Source organism: Eptesicus fuscus, chromosome 5, assembly GCF_027574615.1.
Source record: "Eptesicus fuscus isolate TK198812 chromosome 5, DD_ASM_mEF_20220401, whole genome shotgun sequence".
In the NCBI taxonomy this organism is placed as follows: Eukaryota; Metazoa; Chordata; class Mammalia; order Chiroptera; family Vespertilionidae; genus Eptesicus; species Eptesicus fuscus.
In genome coordinates this window covers 53877846-53897236 of record NC_072477.1, presented here as the reverse complement: position 1 = coordinate 53897236, position 19391 = coordinate 53877846, and the positions used below count along the sequence as shown (strand labels likewise).

The window sequence follows — 19391 nt, the reverse complement described above, 5'->3', positions numbered from 1 at the left end:
ACGTGTCCATTCTTGTGAAAATATTTAAGAATGTGTTGTTTCATTTACACTCACTAAATGACAGCAAGGTTCCAACACACCTGTTCAGCCAATGTTTGTTTTCATACTGTTAGGATAGTCAACTGAGCAATAAGGAATGAACACAATATGTTGCATCATAACATTTTATTATGGATCACTGTAGAGGTGACTTTATGTTTGGGGAGCTTCTTGTTCGGCTTCTATAACTATGAGAGCTACTCTAAGTCCACAGCAAATCAATGTCTTCATAGCCAGCTGGGTGTTACTGCGTAGGGTCTCAGAAACCTACATAATGCCCTTGCAGCAAATCTTACTGCCTCACAAAACTGCTCTGGCCCAGCTAATTGCACACATTCTACAGCAAGTTTCTTTAAGTGAAATCTTACATGGCACTCCAACATACAAAATAAATGAAAGTAAAACCATCCTGATGAAAGGAACGAAGGTAAGACCTGCCACCTCCAAGGTCTGTGAGCCCAACAAAGACCTAACAAGAGCTCCATTGTACACATTTGGAAAACCAATACAGAAGGCTGTACGTTCAACCTGGCTCTGAATCAGGTCATTTGCCTTCAACTTTGTACCCAAACACTTCCTGTCTACCTAAACACCTTAGATTGACAACTCATTTACAAGGTCTCCCAGCAATTCCTAAAGATGCCACCTCTCAGATCTCCCACACTTACCACAACCTTAGGACTCTTCTCATCTGGGAGGGAAATCTGAAATGTGTTGGGTGTTCCTGGTGAGAATTCCAAGAAGGACAACCTGGAGTTTGGAAGAAGTCTATAGGAAAGAATCTTGGGGACAATGCTCATTGGACACTCATGGGGAAGGAAGAGCTGGGGGTCTAGGGCTGAATAGCCCTGGGAAGATGTAGACCAAACTGGATGGAAGTGAACCAAGAGGCAGCACCACCCCTTAGGACAGGAAACTAGCATCCTTGAAAAAGTGAACTGTCAGAAAGATATTTATAACCAGCAACATTGGTTATCTTTTCCCGTATCTAAAAGGACACACTGAGGCCATTATAAAATATATCCAGCTCAGCTGGCATGGCCCAGTAGTTGAGTGTGGACCTATGAACCAGGAGGTCATGGTTTGATTCCCAGTCAGGGCTCATGCTCAGGTTGTGGGCTCGATCCCCAGTAAGGGGCATGCAGGAGGCAGCCAATCAATGATACTCATCATTGATGTTTCTCTCTCCCTCCCTCTCCCTTCCTCTCTGAAATCAATTTAAAAAAAAATTTTTTTTAAAGAAAAGATAACCAGATTAGTCTTGATGGACTCAAGAACCTATACTTAGGTGGAACCCTCAAAAGTCAAGATATTCTTTGAAGAACATAGCAAACTTAGAATAATTGAGAATACATTATTTTTTGCTATGTCAGAAACCACTTTATACTAAATTAAAGCACAGAATATCATAGAGAGACACAAAATTTTTTTTAATACCAATGATAGAAAACCAAAATTATCTCCACTAACTTAATCTTTTTCTATGAATTCAGAAGATATTGCTACTATTGTATTTTATCCACAGAACCTCTTGTACCAGCTTATGACTATGTCATGAGCAATGTTTTACTTTGGAGATATTGTGAGTTTGGTTCTAGAATCACTATAAATGAATATTGCAATAAAGTGAGTCACACAATTTTTTTTGTTTCCCATTGCCTATAAAAGTTATATTTACACTATATTATGATCTGCTAAGTGTGCAAATATATTGTATATAAAAAATGTACATATCTTAATTAAAAATACTTTATTATTTAACAATGCTAATCATCACCTGAGCCTGCTGGAAAAATGATGCCAAAAGACTTGCTTGACATAGAGTTGCCACAAACCTTCAATTTGGGGAAAAAATGCAAATTTGTGAAGTGAAGCTCAATAAAATGAGGTATGCTTGTATATAAAAGCTTTGCTATTTAAAACGCCTAGAAAGTTACAGGAAAGAAGAAAAGGAAGGACATAGGGAAGATGGGAACAGAACAACCCTTCGTGTTGCCTATCGGAGCAGACAGCCTTATGTAAAGGTGGCATAGAACCAATCCCAGGACTCCAGGGGTTAAGTATAAATGGAGGTGCCAGAGAGGTGGCCAAAGTTACATCAAAGTCAAATACAACAAATTAAGGAGAAGTTCAAGAAGGAGAGAGATGGCTTATGGATTTGGAGGACAATGTTCCAGGAAAGCAGGAGGACAGCTTGCCATACAGACTGGAGAGACCACTTACTTAGCTCAGCAGAAATAATAACTAGAAAAGGCCCAAGTAGTGGTCACTTCATCAAAAGTCAAAGAGATTTCTCTTACCTTTGATAAAAACTAACTGGAATTTAAGAAAACATAACCCGTGGGGAGTATCTATGGGAGGAGCCAGGGCTTATGGAAGTTCTCCTACTCTATGTAATTGTGAGGACCCTACAGGAAGAACTCTGTTTACAATAAAGCTCTATGGTTCTAACTTCGCCTTCCCTTACCTTCCTTTTCCTTTATATAAACACTCCTTCATCTTGGCACACAGAGGGTGCACATGGCTTGCCATGTCTGCAGGCCCTGGGTTGCAACCCTTCCTTTTTCCAGAATAAATCGTTTAGGTAACGAAACACCTAGTTGATATTATTTTTCAGCTGACATCTAAGTCAGGGCCATTTATTCCATCCACTTGCTCTCCCCTATCCTTAGCCCACTCAATCTCGGGTTCCCCCTAATTGTTCCAACCAGGTTCCTTCTGCCCTGGACAGATGGAAAGCCAATCATCCAAGTTAGAACTTGGTCCTCCAAAGCCGTACCTTGTCTTTGTCATCAGCCAAGCCTGAGATAAGGCAACTTTGTGAACCAAGCCCCTCTTCTGAGAAAGATATAAGAAGGTAGAAGGCTAAGAATACAGAGACTAAAGTGAGTAGGCAACACGATCACTCAGAAAGAATCTAGAGGGGCCTGTTTAAAAAAAAAACAACAAACAGTGGCTAAAGAGACTTCATTATAAATTTACTAACACAAAGAAAGATTATGTGTTCACAGAAAAAGCATGAATCAGCAAGAGAAGGAGCCAAGAGATAAAGTTATAGACAAGAGGAGCATAAAGCACAGGAAAGGAACACCATGAGATGTGAATATCCATGAGTTTATAAGACATTGACACGCAACAACTTTGGGGATTTTGCTTTAGTGTCGGAAGGAGATTAAAGAAGCATGATATTAGGGAATTTTTAATGAGGATGAAATGAGATTCTATATATGAGAGAGGTGACTGCAAAGCAATGGGAAAGGTTTTATAAGACAGACACAAAAAATCTATCGCAGAATTCTACAATCATGGCTTAGGAAGTTCACTTTTTAAAGTATAAAGTTAATCTCCACATACCAACACACTTAATTGCCAAGGTTTATAAGTTTAGTGTTTTGATCTCAGGAATTATCTTGCCATTTTAAAAAATGATGTTATCAATGTATCCTTTATAAGTTAAACCTGCCCATATATATTTGTACATCACATAAAAACACAATTGGCATATAGCTATCAAGCAATGAAAATAAAATAAACTTCTAACAATAAACCCCAATAATGTTAATCAGTTTTCCCAACAATGAGGAATCACCTTAAAAATTCATACATAAATATCCAAGAAAAGCTCTTACCTACTTATATGTTAGTGTCTACTGCAAAGAAAATAATAGAGAAAACCATTCTGCATAGAAATTACAAGTAGTAATTTGAGATAATCTCCATTAATTGCTGGTGCCTCTAAGCAGCTGGGATACACATTCCTTTAGCTCCTCTAAAACATTTCTAAACTATGAATATTTCTGACACAGGAAGGAATAGATATTAAAGTTCTATTACTTCTAATCTAAAAGGTCTTGATCTTATGTTCTCTGGAGAAGACAGAAGCTCATAAAAGAACATGGGTACACTTCTACTATTAGGAAATTAGTTTCACATGCATTCTAGTAGAGACCTTTTACACTTTTGTTTAGATACAAAATGTTTATGAACTCAAGAGATATAGTGTGATTTTTCAAACCAAAATCTGAGACATGAGGTCTGCCAGTGGGTTTTTTGTGACCCTTTCGGGAAAAGGCAGAGTTGGAAATACAGTTTAGTTGTCAAAGCATTAGAATTTCTACAGCATCTCACTGGTTTACGGGGCAAATGCACAAGAACGGGTGAAATGGGGCAGTCCCAGAAAACCCATGCAGCTGGTCCTCACAGCACACTCTGTGCAGAAGACACATGTGATTGTTTGGGTTCTCTTCACTTCTGACCACCAGGCTCAGCGCTGAGGGCCTCCTGATTCCATCGTAGAGAAAAGGGAAGGGAATTTGTTTTCATGGAAACACCCTGGCCTACTTGTGCTCCTTTCTCACAGCCTCAGTAATTAACAGAAGGATCACAGATTAAGCCAAATACTTCTCTACCCACTCCACTTGCACCCTGGAAACTCGTCCTCATAAGCCACATCCAACTCTGGATATTCCTTTAACCAGTTTCTTCTCAATGTGTCTGAGTGCTTGACCTGCTTAACTTTATGGGTATTATGCTAATTCTAAGTGCTCCTCTGCCATCTTCTGAGTGTGTCTCATCTCCCCAGTAAACTTGCATGTTTCCTGAAGTCTGTCTACTTCTGTATTGCTTCGCCACCAACACTCCCCAGTGGCTGACAGTAGGCCAGCTGTCACTCAACTGCTAATTGTGTCTACCATCTGGCTTTCTCTAACAACCTCTTCCTTCCTCTGGTTCCCTCTGTTCCCCGCTGATTTCATTCAGGAGTGACTCAAAAAGTGTCTTGGAGCTCCAGTGATAGCTGCTCTTTTTTGGTAAATTAAATTATATTTGCATTCAATTCAGCAGTATTTAATAAGCAACTTTTACCTGCCCAGCACTGGGCTAGCAACTATGAATGGCAGTCACTCCCCTCACAAATTGGTAATTGGGATGAGGGGACAAAATGAGCTCCTTGTCAACAAAGGACAAGTAAGTCAAGATAATAAGGGAGGAAAATGTCTGGTACATCAAATAGACCAGTGGTCGGCAAACTCATTAGTCCACAGAGCCAAATATCAACAGAACAACGATTGAAATTTCTTTTGAGAGCCAAATTTTTTAAACTTAAACTTCTTCTAACGTCACTTCTTCAAAATAGACTCGCCCAGGCCGTGGTATTTTGTGGAAGAGCCACACTCAAGGGGTCAAAAAGCCACATGTGGCTCGCGAGCTGCAGTTTGCCTACCACGGACATAGACTACCCAGCTCAGGACATCAAAAGTAAAACAGAGGGCCCTGGCCAGAGAGCTCAGTTTGTCAGAGCATCGTCCAGATATGCCAAGGTTATGGGTTTGATCCTGGTCAGGGCACATAGAAGAATCAACCAATGAATGCATCAATAAGTGGAACAACAAATATCTCTCTCTCTCTTTCTCTCCCCCCTCCCCTTCTCTCTCTCTTTTCCCGCTTTCCTGAGTTTTTTTTAAGTGAAGTGGGCTAGAGGTCAGAAAACCTTCACTCTGCTTCTTACTTCCTACTGTGTGACCTAGGGCCCGTCACCTCACCTCTCCCAGCCTGTTCCCTCCAAATGGCAGTATTCCAATTAAAGATTATTGGAATTTAAGGATACATTGGGTGAATGCATTTTATAAACTGTAAGCTGCTGGGTACATGTAAGATGGTGGTTTTTTAAGACAAGAGGACCCTCGGTGGTCAGAAAGAGGGAACTGTCTGATCAAGGCTTCAAGCAGGAACCAGGGCCTGAGCTGAGCACCTTCAAAGTCAGGAAGGGTTTAGCTGGATGGGGAGGGAGAGGAAAGAGCATGTTTGGCGCCAGAGCATGTTTTCACTTCAATGTGACAAGTATTGAGAGCCCTGTTAACTACCTCACATGCTACAAATGTCAGGAAGATGTCACTCTTCCCCTCAGAGAGACACGAGAGAAATGCACAACTATAAATCACCCCTCGAGGAATGATTCTGAGGCGATGTGGCAAGCTGAAGAGGGCGAGAAGACAACCATCAGTGTGCGGTGTCCTGGTCCCAGCTCTGTCACCGTGTGTGTGTGTGTGTGTGTGTGTGTGTGTGTGTGTGTGTGTGTGTGTGAGCCAGCATGGCGCACCACCTCCCCCTGGCCTTTCCTTCTCAAATAGGAAATAAGAGGTTTAAACTCAATGGTCTCTTCCCTATGCAAACATGCTATGCCAGTGGTCGGCAAACTCATTAGTCAACAGAGCCAAATATCAACAGTACAGCGATTGAAATTTCTTTTGAGAGCCAAATTTTTTTAACTTAAACTATATAGGTAGGTACATTGTTGTTAACTTAATTAGGGTCCTCCTAAGCTGGCCTTTGCTAAAAACTCAAGGGGCCAAAGAGCCGCATGTGGCTCACGAGCCGCAGTTGCCAACCACTGCGCTATGATGTATGATGCTAGGTAAAGTCCAAGCTTTAGCCATGAGAAATTTAAATGGGGTCATGGTGGCAGCTGTCCCTTGTATCCCCTCTTACTCCTTAAAGCCTAGATAAGGGCAACAGCAGTGAAAATGAAACAAAGGAACCTGTGAGGCATTAATTTTCAAATAATATAATGCATTGCTGCACTGGGGAGAAGATGAAGCGGAAAAAAAAAGAGAAAGAAGCCGAAAGAAATGCCTGAAAACCATCCCCATTCCCTATGGTCCCACGTTTATCTCTGCCCTTGGGAGTGAAAGGTCCAAAAAGAAGACTATCACTGTGCAAACCACGGAAGAGGGGACACGCAAGACCCAGGGTCACAGCAGGATGTTCTCGGCTAAAGTAAATTACACAGGACGTGATGGGCAGTCCCTGCCGTTCCAATGAAATGTCATTTGCAAACATCATTCCTCTGTGGTAAGATGTTTTATTTGGCAATAAGGAAGGGGGAAATGTCAGCGAAGACAATTGGATGTCACTTTGGCTCCACAGCATTCTCTCCACGGGGAAGCCTTTATTAAGGCATCTACTCATTCAAAACTTAGACCTTGCCCATCATTATACACCACCCCGCTGGCTACATGTTAATGAAAACACATAGTGCCCAGGAGTAATATCATCTTCCTTCAGCCTCTATCTCAGTCTCTCTCACTTGCCTTGAAATAGCTACCATTTTACCACTGATGTTAAGAAATGACATGCCAAAACCTTCTCTGATTACTTAATGCCTGTGGGTTTTCAGAGGAGAATTAGCTTAACTAAGCCACACACCCCAGGTTCTTACTCTCATTTAAAACACCACTGCTGTGTGTGTGTGTGTGTGTGTGTGTGTGTGTGTGTGTGTGTGTGTCCTGATGCATGCCAGCAAGAGTTTCTCCAGGAAATTGCTTCCCAACCTTCTTCGTGCTATTTGTATGACAAAGTGGGGCAAACGCTCATGACTGAGGGCCACAGATCTGGGGGCTCTAGCAATGCCAGACCCTGTCCATCCACCCCAAGTGAAGAGGGGTTCAATAAATGTCTCAACACAACTTCAGGGCACAGGCACACCACAGAGGCTCTGCTCTAGGTGGACAGTGTGAAATTCCTGGGCTACGGGTATATGAATGTTCAGCAATACAAGATAGTGCCAAATTGTTGTCCAATATACTTGCTTTACGCTCCCAACTTCACATCTTCAACAACATTTGGTGTTTGTTGTCAGACTTCTCAAAATGGTAACATATTGTGATCTAAATTAGCAGTTCTCTGGTTGTTAATGTGGTTAAGCATCTGTTTTTAATTTGTTGGCCATTCAGGTTCTGTTTATGGAAAAGCACATTGATATTCTTTCCCTGTTTTTCCATTGGGTTGTCTTGTCTCAGGGACATGCAGGAGGGAGTTCTTCCTACATTCCTGATGCTAGTCCTTTGTCAGTTATAGGTGCAAGTATCTTCTTCCTGTTTGTGGTTTGCCTTCTCACTTTTTTAATGGCTCAGTCTTCAAGTAGTCTACTCTAGCTATCTTTTCTTTGATAGTTGTTTCTGATAATATCCTGTCGAAGAAATCCTTCCTTACCTACTGGCAAGGAGATAAAAATATTCTTCTACATCATTTCCTAAAGGTGCTGCCTTTTACATTTAAGTCTTTGGTCCATTGGTAATTTATTAAGGCACATGGAGGGATTCACTTTCATTGTTTTTCCCTGAATGATACCTGCCATAGTACCATTAATTGAAAAAAAAAAATTCAACATATATGGCCAGATCTGTTTTAGGGTTCTCTCTTCTGTCCCTTTGGTCATTTTCACTACCCCTGGGCCAATGTCACAAGGCCTTAATTACCAGGACTTTACAATACAACTTTATGTCTGGGAGGACTAGTCCCCTCCACTGTACTATGGACATTCTTGACCTTTCACACTTCCATCTAAGTTCCACATAAATTTAATCTATAGATGAAATTGAGAACACTGACATATTCATGATATTGACCCTACCTATCTGTGTCCATATGCCTTTAAAACTGTTGTCAATAAATAAATTCTCTTCATAAAGATCTTACACATCTTTACACTTGTTGATACTTTATATTTGTGTCACTATTGTGAGTAATATCATATATATCTTCCATTTATTACTTAGCCATACTAATGCTAATGCTTTGTTAGCTAAAAATATTACATTTTGTTTATCCTTTCTACTCTCTATACCTTTTATTTGTGTTTCCTGTCTTACTGTGCTAGTTATGACCAACAAAAGTATTGAATAGACAGTTCACAGGATGATGTGGTAAAGGACTTCACATCATATGTCAAATAAGCATTATCCTTTAAAGGTAATAGACACTATCAACAAAATGGTCATTGATGCCAATCTGATAAAAAGTATAACTGATTTTTGATGGAATTAAGTAAGGGCTTCCAGACATCAAAGTATGGGCCAAGCTTAGAGCCATGAGAAGGGAGCAAGTACTGGCGTGACTGGGAGGATGGGAGAGCATTCGTACTTGCAAAGGAATAAGACAGAAAAAGGTTATGATGCATTTAGGGGACATCGGCAGATGGATGTGGCTAATGGGTGCATGGGGACAGGAGAGGGTGTGTCCAAACAGAGGCTGAAAGATGGGAGTTTGGGACCTAGGCCTGTAAGGACTCCTACATGGCACAAACATGTTTCCATTTCCTCTGGGCAATGGAAAGCCACTGCAGGCTTTTGTGAAGGAGAGGAACACAAGGTTTGTGCCTTAGAATGATGTCTCCGGCAGCCACATAGAGACTGGGAATACACAGAGGATCAGGAGGCTATAGGGAATGATGGTGAGTGACTTGTGTCAGTGATGGTGAGGATAAAGAGGAAGGGATTAATTCAAGATATATTTAGGAGGAAGAAAAATCAGTATAACTTCTTAACTGACTGGAATAGGTGTTAAAGATAACCAAAACTTCTAGCTTGGTAACTGAATGAATAGTATTATCATTAAGAGGAAAGATGGTTTGAGATGATCATAACTAACATGTATTAAGTACTTTTCTAAGCCCTTTTAAATACTAATTTAATCCTCACAACAACCCAATGAGCTCTCTAATTTACAGATGAAAAAAACGGATGCACAGGAAGGTTAAGTAAGTTCTCCAAGGTCACACAGCCAGTAAAAAGAAGAGCCAAAATTTGAACCCAGATACACTCTCAACTACATTATACTCTCTGGGACACGTCCAACTAAATGTCCCTCGTGTCTGAGGGACATCCAGGGTTGTGTTTAATTGACATTTGGAAAACTGAACTAGGGCACAAAAGAAAAATAAGAGTTAACAATATGGATTTTAGAGTCATCAACATAGTTGATTTCTTGAGGCCAAGGGAGTGATAATAAAGATATTTAGAGTGAAGAGAGAGCCAAACTATCAGGATCAGTAAGAGAGATCCGAAAAGGACACTAGGAAGGAGATTTTTTAAATGATAGTCCATAAGCTGGTCAATCACCACAGCACAGAGGTACGAGCTTAAAACAGTCTGGACTTTCTCCTTCTTGTGAAACAGGGGATCCATTCAATATAGCTGAATGATGAATCTAGCATTCATACCCAAAGGATCCCTGCACAAACTATATCAAGGAGAAGAAACGTCTAATAAAGCATGGAATGGGGAAAACAAACAAAAAATTGATGCTCTCAGCTCCTGGGTGATTTGCATCTGTGTTTGTGCAAAGTGGCTCCTGTCTCCAGAGGCAGCAACAATGCAAACTCCTCTCTCAAGCAGCACCCTCATCTCATTCATTACCTCCCTACCCTCCAACCCCCACCAACCCAGCCTCTGCACCGCCAGAGGGCGGGGACCTCGCCAGGACACGGTGGCACCAGAAACGTAGAGGAAACAGGAAGCTGTCCTATTGCAAAGACAGCACAGAAGAATGATGGCTTCTGCAAAAATCAGCTTTTGCTTTGAATGGGCATGTTACATCAGCTATCACATATGCTATAGCCTGAGCTCTAGCTCTAAATCAACCAAGTGCAGAGGGAAGAAGAAGGAAATAATAATAGCAAAAGATGGGCAGATCTCTGAGGAAGCTTTAATCCTAACAAGGGGAAACAGACACCGAGGAAGTGGTGAGCATTTCCTCTTTGAGCTCTCAGGTACTGAGGGTCGAAGGAGGGCAGAGGCTGAAACAGCAGCAGAGGCGGCCCTGGGCTCTGAGACCTGCTCACTTGCGCAGGTCCTGGTTGCCATGGTGCCATCGGCTAGCTGGCAGCATTCTCTTCTGCCACAGTTTCTGTCTTGTGGGCAGCAGCAGGAAAGAAGAAAAAATGTTTGTATTCTAATGGCTGCTGGGTCACTGAATACTATGTCTTGGAAGAACAAGGAGAAAATGTAAGAGACAGAGAAAACAACCAAGATAAGATTAAACCCCTTTGGAATGGTTTAAGTCCAATCTGGACATTCTATGGATGAACCTCCCTCATGAATAAACATTCCTCCCTAAAGCTTTTTTGGGGGGTGGGGGTACCTGAAATCCAAGAATCTTGACAGAGAATGCCAGCTTTTCACCAAGGCTATTTCCCACAGTGATTTCTGAATAGATGAAAAGCATGAACGTGTGGCAAAGAAAACAAAGCGAGGTGTTGGTCAGCACACCACAGTGGAAGTCGGGACACTGCCTTTGCTCTGACACTCACCAGCCAAATGACATTAGCACTTCCAAATCTCGGTTTCTTCATCTGTGAAATGGGGAGGTTTTACTAGATGAATGTAAGGATCCTCCACTCTCCTAGCCTAAGCTGAGGATACTCAGGAGTAAGAGAGCCCTTCCAGGTACCTCTCAAAGGGCATTAGGCTGCTCATGTGCCAGGACTCTGATTGTGCCCAGGGACACCTGACTGTGAAAGTGACCACAACTCAATGGAAAAGACAAGTACACACATACACAGGACACAGGAAGTTACACCCATCTATTTGATTAAACCAACGTTAGTGGGCAGAGGCCATGTCTCATTCACCTTCACACACTCAACATCCAGCACAGTCTAGACCCGTGGTCGGCAAACTGTGGCTCGCGAGCCACATGCGGCTCTTTGGCCCCTTGAGTGTGGCTCTTCACAAAATACCACGGCCTGGGCGAATCTATTTTGAAGAAGTGGCGTTAGAAGAAGTTTAAGTTTAAAAAATTTGGCTCTCAAAAGAAATTTCAATCGTTGTACTGTTGATATTTGGCTCTGTTGACTAATGAGTTTGCCGACCACTGGTCTAGGCACTTGGCTAACAAATGGTTATTGAATGCACTTGCAGGCACATCTTTAGAATATGATGTTATGAAATCTGTTCAACTATGAGTTGAACTGTGTTGCCCCAAAATTCGTAGGTTGAAGTCCTAACTCCTGGTACTTCAGAATGTGACCTTACTTGAACATAGGCCCTTTAGGGAGATAGTCAAGCGGGTGCACCCTAATCCAATATGACCAGTGTTCTTAGAAGAAGAAAGCTAGACACAGACATGCATAATCGAAAGATGACTGGAAGGGACTCGGGGAGAAGACGGTCATCAACAAGCCAAGGAGAAAGGCCTCAGAAGACGCCAGCTCTGCCGACACCTGGCTCTCAGACTCCTGGCCTCCAGAACTGAGACGATAAATGTCTGTGGTTGAAGCCACCCCATTTGTAGAACTTTGTTTTGGCAGCCCTAGCCAACGAGTGGCACAAATCCAAAAGTAATGACATGTGCTTCAAAGTCATCACCCAGATCTTTCATTACTGCATACTAATTACCCCCCAAAATCTACGGGCTTTTCCTTACATAACCACAATGCTACTACCAAACCTAACAAGATTAAGGCAAATTTAATTCATAGGAAAGATACCCCTTATAAAATACAACTTATACCAAAACACGTACTTAACATAAAAGCTATTGACAATATTAAAGAACAAAATCCCAATAAGTTTGAATTTTTGTGAATAAAATCCTCAGAGGATGAACAAGAATCTGAGAACAATTCAATTCCTTAGTCAGCTCTCCTAATCAACATACTATCTGAGAATAAAAACCCGTTACTTTATTAAAGTACAGAAAAGAAAGGAGACATGCAGTCAGTATTCATACCCCCTCTCTGGTCATTGAAAATGCACTGTTCTCAAACTAAACTCAAGAAACTTAGCAGACATCTTAAAGTCTTTGATTTTTTTAAAAAAATACTAATATGTGCAGTGGTAGTCTATGTTAAAATGCACACACTTTAAGTGCCTGAAAATGACATGGCAGAACTCAAAGACTTTAAAAAAAAAAGATAAATGTAAAACCATACCTTGACAAAGTATAAATCCTCAGTTGTTTTTCTAAGACTTTAGAGACTGGAGTTCCCAACACTTCAACAATTAGACAACTTCCAATCACATGTCCTCTTCAAAAAGCTTACTTTTTGTCTAATACAAAGAGAAATGTTAAAGTCAGAATCGCCTACTTACAAAACTTTTTCAAAAGAGTCTTTTGAAAAGCAGTTTGCTCCATCAACTTTCAAAATCAGGCATCTCTGTAAAAACCACAATCCAGCTAATTATTCTCAGCTGTTCGTCATATGGTCTGCAGCCCAGTCAAGTGATTTTACCCTTTCAAGCTTACTAAAACCTGATTTGACTGGCCTCTCCGACAGAAGGCGGCTTCTTGTGTTAAAGACTAGTCTGTACTTCAACTCGTTCTCTCCCCCCAATCAAAAAAAGTTGAACATTTGTTTTCTTGAGGAAACATCTTTAAAAAAGTATCTTGTTCTCAAGCCCCTCCAAGGAATAAAGGAGATCCATGGAAGTGGTGGAGGGAATGGGGCTAAGATGACTTACTAGAACTCTCGCTTCTGGCCTCCAGACCCATAAGTAAAACTATCTCCTGGGAGGTCCACCCAGATATCTTTCTGGCACCCCAAATGCAACTTACCTCCTTTGCTCTTCTCCGCCCCCCTGCTTCACACACTTCTCGGTGTGTGTGGAGTAACACAATCCCAACAAGCACCCAGCCAGAAATCGGATGGTCCTCATTGACTCCTCCCACTTCCGTTCTTCCCCACCCACTTCCGATTGGCCACCCCATTGAAGGGATTGTTCCTTCTCTCGCCTTATTCCAAGCTTTTATTTCCCATCTGCTGGCTACAATTAACCATTTATTTGGTTTTCTGGCCCTCATCCTGGCCCCACCACTGGCGCGTCCTCCATATGCACTCAAAGTGATCTTCCCAGAAGACAAACAGGGGCCCATCACTGTCCTCTGTAAAATCTGCCAATGGCCCCCACAACCTCCACAATGGAATCCCTACTCCTTAGGCTTCTGCTTTCAGTGTTTCTTACTACTCCCTGCCTCCTGCCTCCAGCCACCAGAACTATTTGTAGTTCTCTAAACCAGTGGTTTTCAAAATGTGAAATCAGCATCATCCGCATCACCTGGGAAACTGTGTAAAATGCACATGTTGGGGCCCACCTCAGGCCTGCTGAATCAGAAATCCTAAGGATGGGGTAGCAGTCTGTGTTTTAACGAGCCAGCCAGGTGATTCTGATACTGAACTGAGCCTCTGCCCTGGATCCACCAAGCTCTGTTCCCAGGAGACTTACCCTTTGGCTCCTCCTTCTAAGGAGCAATGCTGAGTTAGATGCCTCTTCTCCATACTTTTTCCTCAAACTGGTCAACCCTGTATAATTATCAGACTTATTCCTGGTTGGTTGGTGAATATCAGGAATTGTGTCTTAACTGACGCACTCATTCCACAATCATTTATTGAACACTTACCTGTCACTGAGATAGATGCTGGACATAAAACTAGTGACTGTATCCTTTGCCACTAGAAGCCACCCTGACTTTAGCAGCTCAAAGTGTCACTGAAGACTCTACCTATCCAGTTTACAAAATCCCATCACCAACTGAAAGAACTGTGGGAAACTAAAGAAGTGGACGTAACCAGTCTGACATCTTTCATGGTAACAGAATTTTTGGTTCACATCTGATGCCAACTCAGATGTATAAAGGGGGGAAGGTGCATTTTCATGAAAACTTATGTACTATTCTTTATTATCTCACAGCGACCTTTGACTTTGGAGAATAATTTAGTAGAGGAATGTAGCAAGATTTTTATTTATTTTTTTAATGTATTTTGATGGATTTCAGAGAGGAAGGGAGAGGGGAGATCAAAACATCAATGATGAGAGAGAAAATCATTGATTGGCTGCCTCCTGCATGCCCCTCAATGGGGATCAAGCCCATAACCCGGGCATGTGCCCTGACCAGGAATCGAACTGTGACCTTCTAATTCATATGTCGACACTCAACCACTGAGCCACTCTGGTGTGGCTGTAGCAAGATTTTTAAATCCCAGATTAAAATTCATCAGAGTTAGCTTAGTCTAATTACAGAAGTTGAATAAAGTTTCATATTAGCACTTCTCAGCTTTCATCTTGCATAGGACTCTCCTAGGGATTTTGTTAAAATCCTAATTATGATTCAATCGGAATCTGCATGTCTGACAAGCACTCAGGTGATGCCCAGGTAATACTAATGCACCCAGTCCTAGAACTACACTTTGAGTAGCAGGTAAAATAGAGACAACCCCATCTTCCATAGAACTCTCAGTCTATGCAGCAGAGCAACAAAACCTTTTTTGACCCCTCTGTGTGGAAAGCTTTCTAAAATGTCTTTCAGACTTCAGGATAAAGGTGACATCCAAAACACACACATTTAGTTCTGCTACCTTCCCACATCTCACTAATATAACAATAAAGGGATTGTGTTTAGACATAAACTCACAAGGACAAAGCGAGTGGAAATAACAGCATTAAAATATTGGAAGCTAGAAAGTAGATGGACATGAGGTAACCGATTAACAGACCGATTAACAGAGGAAAGGTGACTCATCTGCCAGGAGGGAAGGCCAAGAAGCAACTCATCACTGAATCTCCAGAAAGGCTCAGGCCTTTGGAGCCTGAACATCCCTGGAGGTAGGGGGGGAGGAGGAGGAGGAGGGTAAAGTTACTGCTGACAGTGGTGGAAGTCTGCTTAGATCCCAGCCTTGTGATGCCTCCAGCTCTGGCAGAAGTCAAAGGTTTATTCTCTGGAGAGAGTAAAACTCTGAGGGTCAAACTCTTGGAGGCTCTCAGAGGCATACCAACTTCAGTGGAGACAGAGGGAGGCAGTGAGAAGTTACATAATAAATATTGAGACGCCGCACCCCACCCCACCACCACCCACCTACGCAATGACTTCCAGAAGGCAGGCATTCTCCACCGACCATGTTCAAATGATCTTCTCTGGGCAATCTGCCCAACCCAGGAGGAAAGGCCTAAGGATAAAAGGAGCCAACAACATACTGATCTAACTAAAGCTATGATGTGCTGTGGGATGAAGGAGGAGATGGAAATGGTACACAAGTGTAATAGAGGTAGGTAGAGAACCAAGCTAAAATTCTCTTCTTCCATAGTAAAGTGTCAAGAGGTAATGCCTAAAACTGAAAATAATCAACCAAAGTATGTCATTTAGAGACAGAGGCTGCAACTACCAACAAGAGTCAACTAACTGTAAGAATTGAAAGCGGATGACTCTGGGGACCAGGAAATGAGCCGGGGGAGGGGACTCATGGTTTTTTGCAACAGGCTTTGTAGATCTATGTCCATGTGTGATCTTGATAAAAAAATTTAAATTAATACAAAAGAAAATGAATGCCCATACTTTAATTTTTTTTTTCTCAGCTGATTCGGGACATCACAATAAACATCACTAACTTGCTGTGCTCAGGGTCTAGGAAGGACTCACACTGAAACAGGATGTTGAGGACCAGGCTCTGGAAATAGGCTGTTTGGCTTTGAATCTCAGCTATGCCGCTCACTGGCTGTGTGACCTTCAGCAAGTTACTTAACCTGTCTATGCCTCAGTTTCCTCATCTGTGGAGCGGATAATAACAAGCTTATTTTGTAATAATTTAGTATCTAATTAAATGTAATAATCTAATACCTATAAAGTGCTTAGTGTTTGGCACATAATAAATGTTCAATAATAGTTGTTCTTGTTGAGGTATGTTTTCCCCTGTAATAAATGCCTCCTGACCTCTGTACTGATTGTGTTTTTTTTATTGGTTTATTTCATTTTCCCTGGCCACACCTTTCTAGAATCACCCATTCCCCCTTCCAATGTGCAGTTTCTTTTTTTTAAAAATATATTTTTATTGATTTCAGAGAGGAAGGGAGAGACAGAAACATCAATGATGAGAGAGAATCATCCATCTCTCCTGCTTTCTGCATGTCCCTACTAGGGATCGAGCCTGTGACCTCCTGCTTCATAGGTCAACACTCTGCCACTGAGCAACACTGGCCAGGCCAATGTGCAGTTTCTAATTGACAAGACATCTGGAAAACAAATGACCAAGCTTACTAGAACTGTGTATAAAGTGTATAAAATGGAGGATAATGGGCACCAAGAAATGTGAGGCTGATTGGCAAGTTTCAATATAGGAACCATCTGTCTGACTGTGTAGAACCCATTGGGTTTACTTCCTAACTATCAACTGTGGGTCAGCAGCTGGTGACCCTCAGGGTAACCAACCATCCCAGTTTACCCAGGACGAGCTGACAGAGTTTCAGCCCTGGAAGTCCTGAGTCCCTGGAAACCCCAGCACTGGGCAAGTCCCTTCATCCTTTTGAGCCTGTTTCATCATCTATAAAATGAAGGCTAATATCTACTTTGAAAGTCTGTTGAGGATTAAATGAGAGGATGTTGTATAATACCTGATACATAGTAAGCTCTAAATAAATGGTAGCTCTAGCTACTATCCTGTCATTATCAACTCTAACATCAGTGGCAAACAAATTATTATTAGAAACCTAACCTGTACCTTGGTTATTTTCTTACTGGCAAGCTGAAATGTTTGCTCTTGTGCATTTCCTTCCACTCTTGTCCTACACAATTTGTTCAGGAACCAAGACATATTAAAGGGCTTTAATATTTCAACATTTCTGACTTCTGCACTGGGCAAAGGCCAGGTGTCCACCATCTTTTAATACGCATTATCTCTTCCACACAACGTAAGTCTTAAAGCGTATTTATGTCAGTAGCTGCTTCTAAACTTCCAGACGGAAATCAGCATGCCACCTCACAAAGGAGGACATCAGGCATCATACCTGAATTCTTTTTTATATATATATTTTATTGACTTTTTACAGAGAGGAAAGGAGAGGGACAGAGAGCTAGAAACATCGATGAGAGAGAAACATAGACCAGCTGCCTCCTGCACACCCCCTCCCGGGGATGTGCCCGCAACCAATGTACATGCCCTTGACCGGAATCGAACCCGGGACCCTTCAGTCCGCAGACCGACGCTCTATCCACTAAGCCAAACCGGTTTCGGCCTGAATTCTTTTTTAAAGTGGCATCATACTTTTTCCCTTCATAATGGCACCAAATCACTGTGTCCTAATGGACTGACAACTCACTAAATATGTCAATTCTATCCCTAAAAAATAAAGGCTCTTATCAAACAGATGAAACACCATTTCTGACCTCAAAAGCTGAAGTAACTCAGTTCTCAATAGATATGAATTACAGCCTGGAGAAAATTACCCACATCCGTGCACCCCACAACACAAGGGTGAGGCTGCCATCAGGAAAGTTGCACAATTAGGGGTAGATACGGAAAGCATCACAAGTTACTCAAAGCCAAGACATGGGCTGGGAACCCTCCAGGAGGCCGCAGAGAGAACACGAACAGCCAGGCACGAGAGAGACTTCTCCCTGTGAGCTCCCAGCTCCCTCCTCCCGTGCTCATGCTCCCTCTGCCAACGTTCCCACCCAGGGCCCAAGGCCTGGGAGCGTGAAACACTGGAGAACCACAGGCCCTCAGAGAAGCCTGGAGGGGCATCTGACCCAACCACTGGGTAAGGATGAACGGATCCTGGACAGAATTTCTCCAAGTCTGGTCTGATGCCTCTGGCAGCAGGGTCACCTGGGGTGATCACCTGATGGAAATCCAAAGTCTAAGTTCCACCCAAGCCTCTGCATTGAGAGGGACCTTCGGGCATTTGCATTGATAACAAGCATCTGAGGGGACTCCTGGTGATGCATAATAAGGTTTGAGAGCAGCTGCTCTAGGGAGAAAACATGCAGCAATAGCTGGGCAGATAACCTGCAGGGAAGTCCACGTTTAACCACTGCCAGTCTCAGGTTCCAAATCTGTAAAAGAGGAATAATCACACCTCCATAGCAGGATGGCGATGAGAGTGAAAGGAAATAATAAGTAAGAACCTCCAACAGGGTGCCTCACACACAGCAGGTGTTCCATAGTGTTAACCCATCCCCTCTCTTCTTGCGTGCATGGCATTCTAAGGAAGGTTTAGAACTATCGTCCCTGTTTGGAATAAATGTCACCAGGGAAAGCAGATGGCTGGCTTAAGTTAAAGCCTCGACTTGAATGAGTCACCAACGAAAAGGCCGAGGCCAGCAGCTCTAACCAATGGTTGGCTTGTAAAATGTCTGGTGGACAGTGGTTCTCAGGCCTCCTGTGCGTCGGAATCGCCTGGACGGCTTTAAACCAGACGGGGCCCCATCTCCAGAGTTTCAGATTCGGTAGGTCTGGGGTGGGGCTGCGGATCTGCATTTCTAACACGCTCCCAGAGCGTGCGACAGTGTTGGGCCCAGATCACACTCTGATCATCGCTCTACAGCCCCAGGATCTAAAATCTAAGTGATCTGACACTTGGTAACAAAACAAGAAAACCATGCCGCATGCATTTCCTGTTTGACACCAGACGGGTTAGTGACATGTAAATAAAGAGAAAAGTAATAAGCCAACAGTTTCCGAGGCTGTGCTGCCTCTGTTCCAGAGAACCTTTCTTACTGTGTTTCTTTTTAATTTTTATTTTTCAATTGAAATTTTCTTTTTCTTTTTTTTAATATATTTTATTGATTTTTTACAGAGAGGAAGGGAG

At 42.3% G+C, this 19391-nt stretch overlaps 1 protein-coding gene across 2 annotated transcripts in view; it reads right to left on the bottom strand.

The window, feature by feature from the left end:
- RAB27A (RAB27A, member RAS oncogene family) overlaps positions 1-19391 on the bottom strand; it is a 70018-nt gene that overhangs the window by 41266 nt on the left and 9361 nt on the right. Inside the window, exon 2 of one of the 2 annotated variants that reach the window (XM_008143166.3) lies at positions 12749-12866. The exons of the other annotated variant lie outside the window; for it this stretch is intronic. The gene's annotated coding sequence lies outside the window, so the exon portion shown is untranslated. The remainder of the gene's footprint in view (positions 1-12748; positions 12867-19391) is intronic. 2 annotated transcript variants of the gene reach the window in all.